This window comes from Chelonia mydas, chromosome 7, assembly GCF_015237465.2.
Source record: "Chelonia mydas isolate rCheMyd1 chromosome 7, rCheMyd1.pri.v2, whole genome shotgun sequence".
In the NCBI taxonomy this organism is placed as follows: Eukaryota; Metazoa; Chordata; order Testudines; family Cheloniidae; genus Chelonia; species Chelonia mydas.
This window is the reverse complement of record NC_057853.1, coordinates 66944242-66957669: the sequence shown is the minus strand read 5'-3', so window position 1 is coordinate 66957669 and position 13428 is coordinate 66944242. Positions and strand designations below refer to the sequence as shown.

General features: G+C 41.2%; 1 protein-coding gene across 7 annotated transcripts in view; it reads left to right on the top strand.

Moving 5' to 3' along the window:
* RASGEF1A (RasGEF domain family member 1A) overlaps positions 1 to 13428 on the top strand; it is a 258373-nt gene that overhangs the window by 207380 nt on the left and 37565 nt on the right. The window lies entirely within an intron of this gene.

Sequence of the window (13428 nt, the reverse complement as noted above, 5' to 3'; positions counted from 1 at the left end):
GATTCTGGTTGCAGCTGTATTTTGCTAGTGCTTCATCTGCAGAGTGGGAGATATTAACAGCCTGCACTTCTAACAGCTTTGTCTATTAACTCATAAATTAAGCAGAGGCAGCCTGATCATAATCTGAATAGGAGACCACCAAGGTGAATCTAAATTCTTCATGTGCTGGTGATTTAAGGCTCAGTCTTGGAATGTGCTGAGCACACTGTGGCCCCAATCCATTACTGTACTTAAGTACATATTTAATTTAAGCAAGTGGATAATCCCATCGTCAGGGTTTACACGCCCTAATTTAATTTTTTTTTTAAAAAATCAAGGTTTCCCATTGCTTCATTACTTCAGTAGTTCTGCTCATCTAGCCTAAAAGTTAAGCATGTACAGAATCAGACCATAAAGGTCAAATGTTTTCTCACCACCCAGGGATAGAGTTGAAATGAAGATGAAGCTGTCGTATTGGAGCTGCATAAGCAGTGAAAATCACCAACTTTTAACTTGAAAAAGTTGTTGATATGGCTTTTTAAAAATATCTATTAGATCAGTTTAGTTCTTAACGTATGACAGTATTTAGTATACACTTACATTTTCTCCATCATTTTCATATACCGGTTTATTATTGTAGGTTTGCTCATAAGTTGTTTGTTTGTTTGTTTTTATTTCCAGAAAAGGATTAAAGTATTTGTTGAGTTGGTTTCACCCACATAGAACTGCAGTCTTGGCTCCAAATTCCATTTGATTTACAAGAAGGTGTGTGCCTTTAAATAAAAAATATATATATACACAAAAGAAACCCCAGGAACTCAGTGTCTTTCAATGAAAGTCAGCCTGAAGAACAAGACGAACTTTAGGGCCTTAGGCCTGTCCATGAACTTTGCAAATATCTGAGTGAGATTTTTCAAAGCGCCAAATAGCAGTTAGGTACCTAATTCCCATTGAAAACCAGTTTGTCAGTTTCACTGGGAGTTAGGCACTTAGCTGGTATTTTGGTCTACCAATCTGGCAAGTGACCTCTTAAGACATTCATTCTTAAAATTTAGCTCAAACTGCTTTCCACCCCTCAGCTCTGGATAGTAATTTCATGGCATCCGCACTATGTGGAGTCTCATCAATGTGATGTGGAGTGGGGGGAGGAAGGAAAGGAAAATAAGGCAACAAAGCGTTGATGACTGGGAGTGTTCAAAAACATCTGGAAAACCACTCTGTGACCCCGGCCGCCCTACGCTTCAGAGCCCAAGCATTGTATATACAACTACTTTTATAGCACTAGCACAAGCCCCGCTTGCCCAAGTCTATTGACCCTGGCTGGGAAGCTCACTCTAAAATGCTGTGCAGACACACCCCTAGAGGAAAAACATCACTTCTTGGATTAGGATTGTCCTCCACTGGGGGCCTGATCCAAAGCCCATTCAAGTCAATGAGATTATTTCTGTTGTCTTAACCGGGCTTTGGATCAGGCTCTGGTTGCAAAGGGTTTAACATGATGACCTGTAAGGTCCCATCTAGTTCTAACTTCTATTATGAAAATAAATCATGTTCTTTACTTTAATTTTTGGTAGACTGCCTGGGAGGTGTCCCAATGCCACAAAATAAAAATTTCATACTTTAAAATGCATGTGCGCACACATACACCCCATCACCAAAACACTGATTGCTGGTGAGATGCTCTTTGATGTGTGAACGAATACAACAATTGAAGACATTCCAATTATCTGCAGTTCAAAGTTAGGCCAAAATTAGAAGCACTTATGAATAATGCAGTAGGTTTGAGCAGAAGCAGCGGTGCTGAGCAGAATAAAGATGAAAGAAAGTTTAGAATAGTTGTGAACGTGCAAAATAGGTAAGCAACGCTACTTGCTCAGACAGACATATTCTGGCTTTCACACGCCTTGCTATATCATCAGTAGTTCAATTAACTAAACACATGTCAAATCCACCTTTGAGACAGATTATAAATGACTTTCAAATGCATTTGTGATGTTTTCAGGATAGTGTCTGAAGCAGCATTTGTCTGGAAAGCTTCCTCTGACTTCACTGTGTGGCACATTAGAAAAAACAAGTGTGTGCGTCTTGAGTGAAAGTTCTGATAGTTCATCTGTCAAAGATGTATTTCTTGAGAGGTCCACTAGTCAGTAGCTAAACTGATGGGCCAGATCCTCAGCTGGCGTTAAACCATGCAGCTCCATTGACTTCAGAGGAGCTTTGCCAATTTGTAGCAGCTGAAAATCTTACCCATTCTCTTTAGTCTAAGGAAAGGCATGTGATCATTTCACCTGAAGATAGTCATGCTTCTGGATAGAAACGCTTAGGTTGCTGGCCATATAATTTTTTCAGCGGTAGACACAAGGTAAACAAATGCTAGAATACTTATTTCACTGTAATTTTTCTACTTCACATGCTGTATTTTGTATATTTCATGACAGAGACTGGACCACAGAACAGGAAGATAGTTGGATAGACTGTGGCTGAGAGAGGATGCATCTGGTTAAGATTTCCTTAAACTATTTATTGTACCCTTTTCTGAGACCTGCTTTCAATTATCCTTCTTGTAGCTCCACAGCTCATTATCACTGTGGGCAATATGAAGTAAGGCTTCCTGGTGTGAGGCCAAGATTGGCTATTAGGCAAAGCTCATCATTACCTTATTGATGAGGGTCATAGATATTCACTGAATTCACTCCCCTCTCTTGGGTTGACATCTGCACTGCTATCTACAATCTTGTTGAATTCCTATACTGCCTGTCCATCACTTTGACATCAATTTAATTTGTTAGCATTTGCAAACCAAGAAGATAAAGGGATTAAATAAAGGAGTCTCATATGCTCAATGTTTTCAGTAGATCCCCATAGCCTTCAGTAACTAATGGGACTTAATCAAGGAACAGATTCACTAAGAGCTTCAAAACAATTACACACAGTTCAGACACACATGCATGGAACAATGTTTATTAGTAAACATATTATCTTTATAACTATTACTGCCCATGATATTTTTTTAATGCTAGGACAAAAGCAGTGTCTTCATTGGTCTTAATAATTGGCTACCAATGCAAATACAAATTCAGCCCATTGGTCTGTGCAAGCCTATGTACATATTGTTTTAAAATTACCCTTTTTGGGGGGAAGGGAGGCGCCTGGATTCAGTCACTCCATTGATAACAGAGCATTATCTAAATCCACAGGAGAACCTAAGATAAGAGCTGAACTTACATAGGGTTCATGTATCACTCCTCTTCAGTATTTATAGAAAACGTGAAACATCACTAGCTATGCACTCTGGCAAAATACTATCTGAAAAACATAGACCTTGTTTTCATGGATGACTTGAACAGAAAATAATAGCTAAATAGTCTTTGATAGATACACAGTGCTTTTCATCTCCGAAGATCTTCACCAGCATAGGGCCTAATCCTGTAATGAACTCAGCATATGCCAACCCCTACTGAAATCAGTGGAGCCCTACATAGGCCTAGGGGTTTCCCTAAACAGGGCTGTTTATTGCAGGATTAGGGCCTTACAGGCCTTAGGTCATAAACATCTCAGGGTAAGAATCATGTCTTCCCTTGTTCTTATACTACCTGACTGCACTGGTGGAGCACAGAAATAAAGCTGCATAAAAAAGATTATGTATTCAGTCCTTCATATGCAGCCACTTCTGGGGTGAAATGTAACAGCTTTAGCAGTCAGTAACAACACTACACAGCAGGGCTTCATTCTTCAAGGCAGAGCCTTGAGACAGAGCCATACACAGATCCTAACTGACTTCAGTAAAAAGGGGAAGCATAAGGATTCCATGCAGGCACAGGGGTCCATCCACACAGAGCTATTTGCAAGATTGTGGCCTAGGTTAGGACAGAAAGGGAAAAAAAGATTGACATAACCTGAACTGCAAGGGTACATTTTTTGGTAGATTATGGTCCTGATTCTCTACTGCCTGACTCCAGTTTCATGCCAGTGCAACTCCATTGAAATCAGGCCCTAGAAATATAATAGAACTATAATGAATGTTTGGTTTTTTTTCTTAAGTGAAGATGACCTTGTCTTGCATAGCACGGAATCTTACAGAATGCCTTAAATTTCCACAGACAACCTTGGCTGCCTCATTGATGGGCTTACTGGTTATCTCAAGGTGTTGCTGAGAAACACTTGTTATAGGCAGAGTTCTCCCTTTAAGAAAGTATTATTGCCTGTTTGCTATAAGAATGTACCTAGAACAGTAAGCTATAGCCTCTCCTATTAGCCCTGAACTCTGCAAATCATTTAATGTCTGTCTATAGAGCGCTTTTCTTGAATTCACCCAATTACGCTCTCCCCATGGTTAAAAAAGGATAGGTTTCATGAATGAATTTGAAAAGATGGCTGTATAATGAACTGAATGAATTTAAAAAGTTATCCGTGAATAGAGCCATATATTTTTGCTTCTTTCCCAGGGTCAGGGTTTTAGCAGCTCAGCTCCCATTGATTTTTAATTGGATAGCACAGCTAAAGCCCTGTACAATGTTTTGAAAGCACAGGAGTTCCTGACTCATCTTTGTTGCACCAAACATTCTTTGGAACGAGTGATGGAAAGAGGTTTGGGGTGAAAACCTGAATTATCCTGTGAAGAGTTCACCTTCAATAGACCACATTTAGATTTTCAGCAACAGTTCTCAAGTGGTCGATTAGCACTGCATAGTGCTCAGGTTATTACTATTAAGAGGGGTTGACAGGATTGTTATAATATAGAGGCTTTTTAGAAGCGTCTCTTGCGCAAACAGTGGGGCAAAGAGATTCATTTCTAAATTACTTCCCTGCAGATAGGTCTTATAAGTAGTAAGTGTGCAGCAGAGCCACACCTACACCATAAATGGTAAATCAAAGGGGTGCTGAATAGAATGCTCAAGAGATTTGCAATGGGATATAAAGCCTCTTACCTCTAAGCCAGTAGCTCAAATCTAGCCCAGAATGGTAGTACCTGAAAGTCATTACCATTAAGTGACTATCTAGTTCTATTTTATTTTATAAAACACCTATCTCCGTGGTATCCAAGTGACTTCCCTGAGAAGTAAATACAAAAATCTCTTGCAGTCTACCAGCAGGAACAAGCTTATAGTTACTGATTTGGATTTTAACAACAGATGGGGGGAGGGCAGGAAGGAAGGAAGTTGGTCTGTTTTAAGGGGCTAATTTAGGGAAAATTAAGTCAAACAGATGGGTTCTGAATAATACAGAGGTTTTGTTCTGAATGAGTCAAGGGTGGCAGCCATTCTCCTTAGGGCCGCTTAGTGGTTAAGTGAAATGTGTTTAATGCTGTCAGTTCCTAATGGACAGATATCCATATTGCAACCATCACCACCACCACCGCAACTGTCTTCCTACTGGCAGTCTCAGAGAGACAAGGGGACTGGCAAACTATTAAATATGAACTGCCTTCTCATTCATAGGGGTGAGGCACCTAAGTGGGGAGTATAGGGAAGCCAACACTGTTCCTGGGACCCATTCTGTAGACAGAGAACTATAGCTTCCAGAACTGCTGATCTGGCATCTTTCACCAGCATGAAATCTGCCTTTCAGTTTGTTTTCAGATAAAAATAAGTTACCAAAGTGCACACAGAAAAAAAAGTCACCTTTACAGCTCCCTAGCCCTGACGCTAGCTGTGGATCAGTGGAAAGTAGAACAGCTCTGAGACTGCTCTAGATTATGCCCAGCTTATGCCCAGCCACACAAGAGCTTTCTAGTGTGGCTCATCAGGGACACAGGGAACTCCAACTACACACTGCTTACTCCTAGCAAAGCCTCCTACTCTGCTGGCTGAGATGGGAGTTCAAAGCATGAATTACCACATCCGCTCTACATCCATTCACTGTCTTCCTGTACCAGGGAATCCTCCCTCAGATGCTTAAGGTGGCATTACAGTAGCTTTGCACCATGAGAGCCTAACAAAGCCGCTCTAACAGGGCTGAGAATCTGGCACCAGGGTGTTTATTGGGCTGGTGCTGTACTCTTGAACTTAACTCTATTTCTTTTTCCTAGTTCGTTTTAAGTCCTTTTTTTACTGACCAGCAGCTGAACAGATGTCCTGTAGTTCTAAAGCTGAAATAAGAAAACTGGGAGTACATCTTTAATATAATATCAGAACAAGTCGCCTTGACTTGCAAAGAAAGAGTGAAGAAAGAACTAGTTCAGTAATAACTGTATCCTATGGACACTTAGAGCATTCCACCTCACTGAATAATAATCTAGAGGCACTGCTACTTGAAACTGCTACAGCTAAGTGTCCCAGAAGTCAATACTAGCAATCAGAGAGTGGTGCAATCCTCAGATTTTCAAAGGTGGCAGCGGCAAGGACAAGAAAGTTCCAAAGATAAGTTGTTTTTCATCAGTTATTTAAGTTGTGACTTAATCCGCAAAGAGCACGAGGCAAGAAAATATAAAAATAGCTGCAAGGCAATAGTGAATGTTGCTTGTTTGTAGTGCAATTCTGTTTATTTCCTGAAACAGACACACCACTATGCAGGGCCTGGCCCAGTGTAGCTCAAGTATGTCAATTCATACTTAGCTCATCCGATGAAGTGAGCTGTTGCTCACGAAAGCTTATGCTCTAATAAATTTGTTAGTCTCTAAGGTGCCACAGGTCCTCCTTTTCTTTTTACGGCTACAGACTAACACTGCTGCTACTCTGAAATTCACTTATTGAATTATATCAAAGCTGCTTCAATTTCCCTACAGAAAACAGCCGTTTAGTTGGCTTCACCCCACTGGAAAAGATTCAGTATGGTTTTACCTTTAATAATGTTCCATCTAGCAGGTGTTTAGATATATGGCTGGCCGTCAGGAAGGGCCTGATCCTACAATGAGCTCTCTGTGGGTGGTCTTCTTCGTACAGTCCCTTTGAAATCAGGAGGGCTCCATGCAGATGGACCTCTGCACTCGTTGCAGGCTCAGGACAGGAGCTTAGACTGTACTTGTGGTTGGTAGTCACAGAGATGAGAGATAGTGACTTTACCCACTTTAAGAACAGGATATGGTCTCCTAAATTAAATGCAGTGGTGGCATACAGTATGTATCTCAACTCAACTGTGCTGTTGTCAGACCAAACTGGCAGGGGTCGGGCTTACTCAAGGCATGGTGATCAATGTAAATTCATGTTACCTTTTTGAAAGGTTAGTTCCTTGGATGGGTGACACAAAGCTTCCAAGTTAGATGCTGAAGGACTAATTAGATACTGGTTTGACCAACAAAACCAAGATGACACGGGGTGGGTACTGTCATTTGCTACGTACAGCAGAAACAGCTGAAAATGTGGTGTTAGAGTAACGGTATGATTCCCAAGTAATGGAAAATGCAAAAATAAATCTTTGTCCCCACTCTCAAATAAACCTCACGGAGCAGTTTAAATCTGGCCTGTTTCTAATCAGCTCATCCTACCCAAGTTGTGGGTTAGTCCACTAGCTGAGACTCTGATGACCTCTCCTAATATTACAAGTGGAATGAATTTGTCGGTTACATCAATCTCTAGTAGAGATTTGTCCTGATTTAGAAAAATACGTACCCAGAAAATTTGGGCTGACTGGCAGTTACTGCTCAAGAAAAGCTAGACTGTACAACAAGACAAGCACAGCTAATGCTCCAGAGCATGCTTTTAGTTCTGCCTTTCATGAGCACTGAAGTATTCACCCATTTTGGGTTTTTTTAGCTGCCTACAATAAAAAAAAGGTAAGCTAATAAGGAATAGCTCCCATTCCATGCATTTGATGTGAGAAGTATTGGCCCTACTCAGTTCCCTTTGTTTTTTGTATTGTTTATTGCCCTGTTGCTGATGGCCATAAAATGGTAGAACCTATACACATTGTCCTCTGTTAATTCTGACTATATACGGGGATATATTTAACATTCCATGTGCAAACAGATAGTTGAGGCTATCTGGGGCCATTCTACTAGACGTCTATATTCATAGCTCAGTGGTTTGAACATTGGCCTGCTAAATCCAGGGTTGTGAGCTCAATCCTTGAGGAGGCCATTTAGGGATCTGTGGCAAAAATTGGGGATTGGTCCTGCTTTGAGCAGGGGGTTGGACTAGATGACCTCCTGAGGTCCCTTCCAACCCTGATATTCTGTGATTTGTATTAAGTGCCATGTATTTTTCTGTATGTCTATGTTTGTGTGAGAAAAATTGGGTAAGACTGGCCTTGCCTATGGCAAGGTGCCCACATCATGAACATTGTCACAACCACACTAATGAGCACTTCTTTTGACAGTCTAACCAGTGAGCCACGTATTGAGTGGGCATGGACGGTGAACTACCCACTCATTAAGGCTGGTTTTCTGTCAAAACTGTTTTGACAGAAAATTGAGATTTGACTAAGGGAAAATGTTCATGAAAAATTTCTGCTTTCTCTGGAAAATTCTAGTTTTCTTCTGCCAAAACCAAAAACTTGGTTTGCCAAAAACTTTGGGTTTCCTGATGAAAAAAAGTCAAAATTTTCAACCAGCTCTATTGCCTACCCTTAGAGTCTCATACATCCTGGTGACTGGTCAATAGCACCATCAACAGCTGTTAATTATCCCATAAGCAAGGCCATTCCAAAACTACCATCACAACTGCATACATTTTACTGCTTACTAAAGAATAGCAGTAAAACAACAAAAGGGTCAGGTTGGGTAAGCATTGAAGGGTGTGAGTAGACTATGGGCCCGATTGTGATTTCTTAGCTGAGCTGAGCCCTTTGTGGCTGGCCCATTACAAGTTGATTCGCAGTAAAAGGAAAACTGGGCACAATCAAGCTCACTTTCCATGCCATCTCTCCCCCTTTGGTCCCTTCCTCTTCCATGGAGGCAAATGATGTTACCCTATGGCATGTGTATGTGCGCTGTTGTATGAACTCAGACTTATTTACTGAACAAGTCTGGGTATGGAATGTTACCAACAAGTGACGAACAGTTTAATCGAGAAAGGCTCTAAACGTCATATTTCAGAGACTCGCCTTGTAATTAAGGTTGTAGCCTAAGTTCATTGTTAATGGATCTCTTGGTAATTACTTGCTTTTCTGAAGTAGGAACAATTTATGTACTTTTGCTCAAGTGCATTTAAGTAAATTGTTTTCAACATACTGTTATTCAGCTCTTAATCTTTTATGAGACTGTTAAAAAACACAAGCTTTTCCTTCATTAACTTCTAATTATATTAGGGATGGGTTATTTTTCCCTTCTAAAAGAGGACAGAAAGGGAAACATTCACACCGGTACAAGAAGAAAAATTTCACTTTGGAATCAACTTCTAACTCACTCTTTTACCAAAAGTTTTCTTTTTGAGGTTATTATTTCTTATTTCCATGTCAGTTGACACATCTGAGATTGAGACCCTATTGTGTTAGGTGCTGTACATACACACAATCAGACACAGCCCCTGTCCTGAAGAGTTTACAATCTAAACAGATAAGGCAGACAAAAAGTGGGGGAAAGAAAACATTATCACCATTATCGTTTCACAAGTGGGAAACTGAGGCACAGAGAAATTAAGCATCTTTCACAGGACAACTGTGGCAGTGTCAGGAAATGAACCCAGACCCCATGAGTCCCAATCCAGTGTCTCCATGACAAGGTCAGCCTTCCTCTTAACACTTGTGTTCTTTTACACTTTGAAATTAGCCAGTATAAAATAGTCTGAAAGTATCTTCTGGCTGAGAGAGTCACTCCTACTGACTCACCCAGAGGCAGGAGGCTCCTCTTTTACTTGCTTGGTACAAAATGAAGGGTCTGCTTCAAGTCCCCTTTATGGTAACATGCAGGACGTCCACAAAAATAAATCTAGCTGCCACTTTCTTGGTCAATCTTGCTCTCATGTCTGGCCACCAGTGTCAAGATGCAATCACTAGGAAACACATCTTTAAAGAAGTTTATAGGTTGTTCAGGAACAGGATGGCTGTAATGACAACAATTATACTTAGGCATTAGCTAGCCTTCTACATCTGCAGGTTTCAAATGCTGGTTACAGGCAGGTGAGTGTCCTCACCCACATTTTACAAAGAGGGATGAAGCAACTTACCCAAGAGGACAAAGTAGGTCAGTGGCTGGGCTGCTAATAGAACCCAGGTCTCCAATCTCTCAATACAACTGTTGCCTGGAGACAGAGATTCCTCGTTTGACACCCCAAGACTGTGAAATGAGGTTCTAAGGACCATCACAAACCTCACTACCTTCCACTTTAAATGCAAGGTGCATTTCTTCTACCTTCTCTTCTCTAAACACATGCATAGCAATGTGTGTGCTCACATGTATATTAAAACAAGATTCCAAGTCACACATTCCACTGCACACACTCCACCCGCGGGGAGAGGATGAGAGCACCATCATGTGACAGATGTTAGTCACCTCGCTTAATGCATAGAATCATACAAGTGTAGGACTGGAAGGGACTTCAAAGCCAGTTTTTTCAATCTTTCCTCATAAATTATGTTTTCTAGACCTTTAATCAGTTTTGTTGCTCTCCTCTGGACTTTCTCCAAATTTGTCCACATCTTTCGTGAAATGTGGTGCCCAGAACTGGACACACTACTCCAGCTGAGGCCTTATCAGTGCAGAGTAGTGTGGAAGAATTACTTCTAATACCTTGCTTACCAACACACCTGCTAATACATCCCAGAACAATGTTTGATGTTTTTGCAGAAGCGTTTTACTATTGACTCATATTTATCTTGTGAGAAGATGCTTGGATACTATGGGGATGAGCACAGAGTAAGACCCAATACAGTACAGACCACCATACCTCAGCTACTCTGTCCCCTTGTAGGAAGCCAACTCTCATTTTGCCTTTAATGTTTTATGCATCTAGAGCCAGATGTCACCTGGCTCCTGAATGGGTATGCATGTTGGTGGGGTGCCGGGGGGGGCGGGGACGGGGACGCGGGAAGAGGCCAGAGCAGCTGCCTCCCCTAGCATACCCATGCAGGGGCCAAGCACAGAGTCCTTGCACTCAGAGAGCAAAGGTGAAACTAGTATCATTAGGCACCCCAAATGAGGGGAGACAATGACCCTTCCCCTTTCTCTCAATGCTCATGTAGTACTGGGGCAGTGACTGTCCTCCCCCTGCACAATGGAAAGCTCCAAAAGGCGCAATGCCTGGGACACATGCTTTTGGGGCTGTATAGCTGTGCACTCCCCTCAGTGAGGCACAATTCCTCTTACTGATGAGAGACCTTCCAACCCAGATCTGATCACATCTCTCGTGTTATTAGCAAGCCTGAGTTGTTTTTAACATTAATTGAAGCTGAATCTTTTGTTGGAGCTTAATTAACTTGGTGCATTTTGTTAATTCTAACTGGCAAGCACTGCACTTGGTCTCAACATCCTTTTGCACAGGAAGGGAGAGTGGATTAGCATAGGACAGAAGCAGGTTTTGGAAAAAAACCATCTTGTGCATTCACTTTTTCATTGTTAGTGCTACTGGGTGTAGCTCTGACTATGGAACTGATTCTTCAGTGCGGGTTCTTACTTAGGAATGTTTTCCAAGGGAAATAATTTGACTGCTCTTGTTGGTTCCACGCACTTCCTATATCCTGCTCTTGGCAGCAATTTATGCCCAATGCTCAACAGGAGGATAAAAGTGCATGACCAAAACAGTCATGCAACAAAAATATTTGGAATGGGAAGCATAAAACCTGACAAATAGAGAAGATGTTGCAGACCAGCCAGCAAAGCCAAACACATACCTTTCTGCATCCCTGCTCACAGTCCAACTCAGCTATTCCTCTTTCCTTTAACTGGGGGGAGGGGCAATTATTTTGGTCACTATGACACACTCATAAACAACTTAGGAGGGAGAGTCTCCTCTTGATTCTGATGCACTATTACTTTGTTTCACAATGTTACCAGAAGACAATGCTGAATGCTCACAAGCAGGTTGGAGCTGTACTTTCTAATTGTATCACTTTATACCAGTTGATCACCATACTTTTAACAGAGGCCTTAACATGATAACAGAACATAAAAATGGCCACAATGGATCAAACCAATGGTCTTTAGATCCCAGTATCCTGTGCTCCAACAGTGGCCAATGTCACATGTGTCAAAGGGAATGAAAAGAACAAGGCAATTATCAACTGATCCATCCCTGTTGTCCAGTCACAACTTCTCCCATTTAGAGGCTTGGGGGCACCCAGAGCATGGGATTGCATCCCTGACCATCTTCAGCCATTGATGGACCTATCCTCCATGAACTTATCTAGGTCTTTTTTGGACCCTGTTATAGTTTTGGCTTTCACCGCAGCCCCTGGCAATGAGTTCCATAGGTCGACTGTGTGTTTATGTGAAGAAGTACTTTCTTTTGTTTGTTTTAAACTTTCTGCCTATTAATTTAATTGGGTTCTTGTGTTATGTAAAAGGGGTAAACAACACTTCCTTATACACTTTCTCCACACCATTCATGATTTTATAAACTTCTATCATATCCCCCGTTAGCCATCTCTTGTCCAAGATGAACAGTCCCAAGTATTTTTAATCTCTCCTCATACAGATGCATATCCTGTTTCATATCCTTATTTTTTTTTGCCCTTCTCTGTACCTTTTCCATTTCTAATATGTCTTTTTTGAGATGGGGCAACCAGAACTGCACGTTGTATTCAAGGTGTGGGCATACCATGGATTTATATAGTGGCATTATGACATTTTTGTCTTATTATCTATCCCTTTCCTAATGGTTCCTAACATTCTATTAGCTTTTTTGAATGACACTGCACATAGAGCGGATGTTTTTAGAGAACTACCCACAATGACTCCAAGATTGCTTTCTTGAGTGGTAACAGCTAATTTAGAACATCATTTTGTACGTATAATTGGGATTGTGTTTTCCAATGTGCATTACGTTGCATTTATCAACATTGAATTTGATCTGCCATTTTGTTGCCCAGTCACCCAGTTCAGTGAGATCCCTTTGTAACTCTTCTCAGTCTGCTTTCCACTTAACTAGCTTGAGTAATTTTATATCTTCTGCAAATTTTGCCACTGCACTGTTTACCCCTTTATCCAGATCATTTATGAATATGTGGAACAGCACTGGTCCCAGTACAGATCCTTGGGGGACACCACTATTTAACTCTCTCCATTCTGAAAACAGACCCTTTATTCCTACCCTTTTTTTCTTGCCTTTTAACCAGTTTAACAGTCTCCCAGCATGTTATAAAGAGGACAGCAATCAAATGTTCTCCATGTCCACTGAACTTAGGACAAGAGGTAATGGGCTTGATCTGCAGCAAGGGAGATTTTGGTTAGCTATTAAGAAAAACTTTCTAACTATAAGGATAGGTAAGCTGTGGAATAGGCTTACAAGGTAGGTTGTGCTTCCCCAGTCATTGGAGGTTTTTAAGAACAGGTTGGAGAAACACCTGTCGGGGATGGTCTAGGTTTACTCGGTGCCACTTCTCCACAGCAGGCTGGTCTAGATGGTTTCTCGAGGTCCC